General features: G+C 43.5%; 1 long non-coding RNA gene across 1 annotated transcript; it reads left to right on the top strand.

The window, feature by feature from the left end:
* The first annotated feature begins 4,973 nt into the window (after positions 1–4,973).
* Positions 4,974–5,875, top strand: LOC116220360. The gene is made up of 3 exons (XR_004163605.2): positions 4,974–5,014; positions 5,096–5,168; positions 5,255–5,875. It is a non-coding gene; the product is annotated as an uncharacterized LOC116220360 (long non-coding RNA).
* Positions 5,876–6,153: the final 278 nt, after the last annotated feature.

Consider the following 6,153-nt stretch of genomic DNA (forward strand, 5'->3'; position numbering starts at 1 on the left):
ATGATACAGTTACTACTGCTACTTACCAGGACCACACATAGGGCAGCATTCCTGCCCTGTAAGATATTCAGCTCGACCACAGGCAGGAGAGACCCCAGACACGGTCAGCTGGATGATCAGAACCATAATCACCAACTTCACCTTGATTTCCTCATCAACTTTGGGTCCAGCTGACGTAAACATGGCGTTCGCAAAGCTGTGCAACAAACTCATGTCCAACAGTTTCACAGATGCATCTGTTAAACCAATGAAGAGACCGTTCATTTAATTTCATTAGAAGAGGTTGTGTTCAGGGTGTGAGGCGCCTGTTGTGATTGATTAGACTTGACTGTGGTGTTAAACTGGATTAGCAGCTTCAGTGGCAGGTTAAGTGAAACTTTCACTTATGATATGCCTCCTTTTGGGTAACAGCACTAACTTTGCTGTTAGTTGATGAAGTAACTGCTGCTGCTGTACTGTATCTGTGTTTGTCTAACGCATCATGAGTCTAGGGGGGTCTCGGACACCACACTCCTCTGTTGAGCCTTTTGTTGTGGGCCACACTGATGAAGGAGGGTGCCTGCTTGAAAACCCCAAAGCAATGCTCACAAAGGCAACTTTGTTGTTGTATGCTGCTGCTCAGGTTTTATGGTTGGGCAGTCATGTTGTTGTGTTCAGCAGTTGTGGGCTACAGGCAACATCCTCTTCCTATGTGCGTCTGAACGCAGCAGTGAGCGGAGGTTCCATCTTTATTCAGGGCTGCGTAAAATGGCGTTTTTGACCGGGGAATCGTCCTCAGAGCAATCCCAAGTATAGTTGGCCCACACTACTAAACACACAGTTCAACATACCTTTTCTAAGCAGAAACTATCTATTCCATGGTGGGTTTGGACTTGGGTTGCACTTCACAAAACAATTAACCACATGTATACTCCAGACCTCGGCCATTGTCCTTCTCTAGATCCCGTGGTGTCAATTATTTGTGTCCGCAACCATTTCTGCAGATGTATGGGTAAGGTATGTCTCATGGTGTCACATGTCTGCCTCAGAGAGATCCCCATAGTCCTGATGATATACTCCTGTTACTCATTAGAGAGGAACTGTGCACCAACATGTGTGTAGCATTTATAAGAACTCTTCTCAACTTAAATCTGTAAACCATGATAAGTCATGATGATAATTGACCTATTAAGCCTGTTAACATGGCATCATGTATTATAGATGTAGCCTGTGCACCAGGCTAGGACTAGGTCCCTTAGTCTCTCTCTGCCCTGAGCGCCCTCTTCCTAGTGCCAATCACGTCACTAATTGGGGGGTGGAGTGGGCATCTGGTAGGCCATCTAAATGCTTGGGAGGCAGGCGTATATATAGACACCTGGGGGTCCTTACACGGTATGTTGTCACTCTGCTGCCGGTGTTGTACCCAATTCAGCACCCCCGGCGTCAGATGCACCCCCTCGCGGGAGCGCGCACCACTCGCTTGATCGGAAAGGAAAGCAGTTCGCCTAAACAAACGCAGGGGAAAATACTATACTACGATTTAATTATTTGTGAAAGAGATGGAAGAGAAGAACACAAGTGATTACAGTCTTTAAAACTGTTCTAAAGAGTACAAACAACCGATGTTTTTCTTCCAAAAAACTCGGATAATAGCGAACGCAAAAGAACACCTTTTTTTTCTGTGGAAATATATAGCCTACCCCAGCCATGACTACAAAATGAATTAACTTAATTTTGCTTTGAGCAAGTTGAATGTATTTGACACGGCGTTTCACAAGACTAAATATGATTCTAGCATGTCTTGCAATTCATAGGTTCAAAAGTAAGTGCTTTTAATTTGGTTAACCTGTATATAGGTCGAAACAATAGCCTTCTGATCCTGAATATCACTTGATGAAAATGTAATGTGATCTATGCCTGATAGACAAGTCATAACCTATGTGTGTTTCTCACCATTAAAGGGCATATTCTCTTCATCAAATAGCTACACTTGTTTTTGTGAAATTAAACATTTTTCTTGCTGCTTTATAAGATAAAATATAATAAACCAATTCCACATCCACCACTGACTTATCTGTTGTCAGACTTACTCATACATATCTTGGCACCAATTGCATGCAGTTAAAAGCACCAATAGTGAGGTCAAAGGAACAAAATGATGCAGATGGGGTGCATTTCATGGCAGGCATTGTGTTCCATTTCCTGTGATATGTACCCCCAGCATAACTCTAACTGTGAAGCTGTCACATGCACTAAACTGACTCTGGTTACACATACTAGTCTCATCTGCGTACCGTGAAAAGCATTTTTATGACAAAAACTATAGACATGAGAATGTACAGTATGAAGTAGGATATGTGCAGTACAATATAAGACTATAACATGACTATAAAAGTGAGCAGCAGTTTTGCTAAATAGCAGAGGGGAGTGCAGATCAGACTATGTACAGTATGTAAAGTGCAGTTAAGAAAGGTGAAGAACAAGTGGTGTGGAGTGAAGTGGATTGAGGTAGTACAGTAAAACAGTATAAAGCAGTCAGTGCAAATGAACAGGTGGGTCAAGGTGCATGGCCGTCAAGGCTGGGAGGAGTACAGTCATTGGGGGTCGATGTGCCAGGGGGGGGGGGATGTTGCAGGGTTCAGCGGGGGGGTGGAGGGAGGTGCAGAGTTCAGCAGGGAGACAGCCCCAGGAACGAAGCTGTTCCTGAACCTGCTAGTCCGGGAACGGTTGGGGTGGGAGCTGTACTTGGTGATGCTGCGCGCCCTCCGCAGACATCTTCTGTGCTGGACAGCCTCGATGGTGGGGAGTGAGGAATGTTGCCTACATTTCTATTCATTTCAGATGCAAATACTATTTAGTGTAAAAATAAAAACTAATTAAATTCAACAATTACATTATTTTCATGAAAGTGGTGTGTTTCTCCCAGCATCACTACTGTACTTGTCAGAGTACAAACAGGACTGATGAGGGGAGTCCATTTCATAAATCTGCCACCTTCCTTGGAAAAGTTAAGAGGGGGTGCTTATTCTGCCTGTTGTGAAATGCACCCCCCCCCCTTTAAAAGAATTCTGTTGATCCCAGCATCAAATACTTTTCAGAGTACAGACATGGGACTAGTATGAGTAAGCAGAGTGAGTTTCATGCATGTGCCACCTTCCTAGTAAAAGTTAAGAGGGGGTGCTTATTCTGCCTGTTGTGAAAATAGGCCTGGCGTGATATGCACCCCCCCCTTTAAAATAATTCTGTTGATCCCAGCATCAAATGCTTTTCAGAGTACAGACATGGGACTAGTATGAGTAAGCAGAGTGAGTTTCATGCATGTGCCACCTTCCTAGTAAAAGTTAAGAGGGGGTGCTTATTCTGCCTGTTGTGAAAATAGGCCTGGCGTGATATGCACCCCCCCCTTTAAAATAATTCTGTTGATCCCAGCATCAAATGTTTTTCAGAGTACAGACATGGGACTAGTATGAGTAAGCAGAGTGAGTTTCATGCATGTGCCACCTTCCTAGTAAAAGTTAAGAGGGGGTGCTTATTCTGCCTGTTGTGAAAATAGGCCTGGCGTGATATGCACCCCCCCCTTTAAAATAATTCTGTTGATCCCAGCATCAAATGCTTTTCAGAGTACAGACATGGGACTAGTATGAGTAAGCAGAGTGAGTTTCATGCATGTGCCACCTTCCTAGTAAAAGTTAAGAGGGGGTGCTTATTCTGCCTGGTGTGAAAATAGGCCTGGCGTGATATGCACACCCTCCTAATTTTTTTCTCTGTTGATCCCAGCATCAAATATTTTTGACAGTACACACATGGGACTAGTATGTCTAAGCAGAGTCTGTTTCATGCATGTGCCACCTTCCTAGTAAAAGTTAAGAGGGGGTGCTTATTCTGCCTGGTGTGAAAATAGGCCTGCGTGATATGCACACCCTCCTAATTTTTTTCTCTGTTGAGCCCAGCATCAAATATTTTTGACAGTACACACATGGGACTAGTATGTCTAAGCAGAGTCAGTTTCATGCATGTGCCACCTTTGTAGTAAAAGTTAACAGGGGGTGCACATTCTGGCAGGTAGGAAACCAGCTCTGCCGTGATACGTACCCTCGTTGTTTTCTGTTGATCCTAGCATTTGAGACTAGTATGTGTAACCAGAGTCAGTTTAGTGCATGTGACAGCTTCACAGTTAGAGTTATGCTGGGGGTACATATCACAGGAAATGGAACACAATGCCTGCCATGAAATGCACCCCATCTGCATCATTTTGTTCCTTTGACCTCACTATTGGTGCTTTTAACTGCATGCAATTGGTGCCAAGATATGTATGAGTAAGTCTGACAACAGATAAGTCAGTGGTGGATGTGGAATTGGTTTATTATATTTTATCTTATAAAGCAGCAAGAAAAATGTTTAATTTCACAAAAACAAGTGTAGCTATTTGATGAAGAGAATATGCCCTTTAATGGTGAGAAACACACATAGGTTATGACTTGTCTATCAGGCATAGATCACATTACATTTTCATCAAGTGATATTCAGGATCAGAAGGCTATTGTTTCGACCTATATACAGGTTAACCAAATTAAAAGCACTTACTTTTGAACCTATGAATTGCAAGACATGCTAGAATCATATTTAGTCTTGTGAAACGCCGTGTCAAATACATTCAACTTGCTCAAAGCAAAATTAAGTTAATTCATTTTGTAGTCATGGCTGGGGTAGGCTATATATTTCCACAGAAAAAAAAGGTGTTCTTTTGCGTTCGCTATTATCCGAGTTTTTTGGAAGAAAAACATCGGTTGTTTGTACTCTTTAGAACAGTTTTAAAGACTGTAATCACTTGTGTTCTTCTCTTCCATCTCTTTCACAAATAATTAAATCGTAGTATAGTATTTTCCCCTGCGTTTGTTTAGGCGAACTGCTTTCCTTTCCGATCAAGCGAGTGGTGCGCGCTCCCGCGAGGGGGTGCATCTGACGCCGGGGGTGCTGAATTGGGTACAACACCGGCACCGGTGTGAGGAAGCCATGCTGTGGGTGCGGTCTTGCTGTGAGTAGGTCTGTTGACGCGTTTCGTTCTTGATGCTAATTTCACTGCGGTTAGCAATCTAAGGAATGTTTGTTTTAATAGCGTGTGTGTGTGGGAGCAGACGCTGACCCAACCGTGTTTTACCAGTGTTTGCGGGACCATTTCCTTATGCAAGGTACGATGATGTAACGCCCAGCATAACTGTTGTCATACATTGTTTTTAACTGACGGACTGTAACATGTGTGTTTGTTTTCCACCAGCACCCGCTGGGTATTGTGGCTGCCGTGGGGTACCTGCTACAAACGCAGTGTTCCTCACTGACTAACGTGAGCGGCAGACGTGTTTAACGGCAATGGGAATTGTTAGTTGCTGTTCTCTACACGTATGATTGTGGTGGTGATTAGTGCTTAACTAGATTTTGGTTTGTTTTTCCTCTAGCCTGTTGATTGTAACGAGTATTGTAGTGAGAGTGCAGTTATTGTACATCACAGGCTAGAGTGGTTTCTTCTTTTATTCCTTTGTTTTGTCCCCCCTTCCCTCTCGTGTAGCCAGCCTCGGTGGTGGTGGAGCCAGGGTAACATACAGGGCCCTTTTGAGAAGGCCATCTCCCTAGTTCCCCCTCTTGCACTTAATGTGTAGCTTAGACGTGTGACAGGAAGTTGCTGTGAAGCATGAAGTCTTGAGTCCTTAAATTAAGTTTATCAGAGTGACATTTAGTTGCAGTGTGTCTATAGACAGTGATCACGTGTGATTGGGACCCTAACCCTTCTAGTTGTGGTTCTCATTGTCTTCTCTGGCTCCTGTGCCGTTAGCTTGGCGATCCCCCACTGTATTCCCTTGTTATTTATTTTACTGTTGACCAACCCAAACCAACACTTTTAATACCATGCATTAATAAAGACTATTTTTATACTTTTCTAAAGAACCTGTGTCTGTACGGATTATTGAGACAGAGTTCCCCTTGCTCTGGCCTTAGCACAGACAAATTGAGATCAAGGGGTGGCGTAGTCAGCTGTACACTAGGGGGCGCTACATAGAGAATAGAAGTGAAGGCGCTGCACTAGTAAGCAGGAGATGTTTATGAGACAGATTCCATTCTAAATGGCCTTTGCTTTTAAATATCAGTTTACCATCTATTTCTGCCCCGGTGTCTCACTCT

Source organism: Clupea harengus, chromosome 4, assembly GCF_900700415.2.
Source record: "Clupea harengus chromosome 4, Ch_v2.0.2, whole genome shotgun sequence".
In the NCBI taxonomy this organism is placed as follows: Eukaryota; Metazoa; Chordata; class Actinopteri; order Clupeiformes; family Clupeidae; genus Clupea; species Clupea harengus.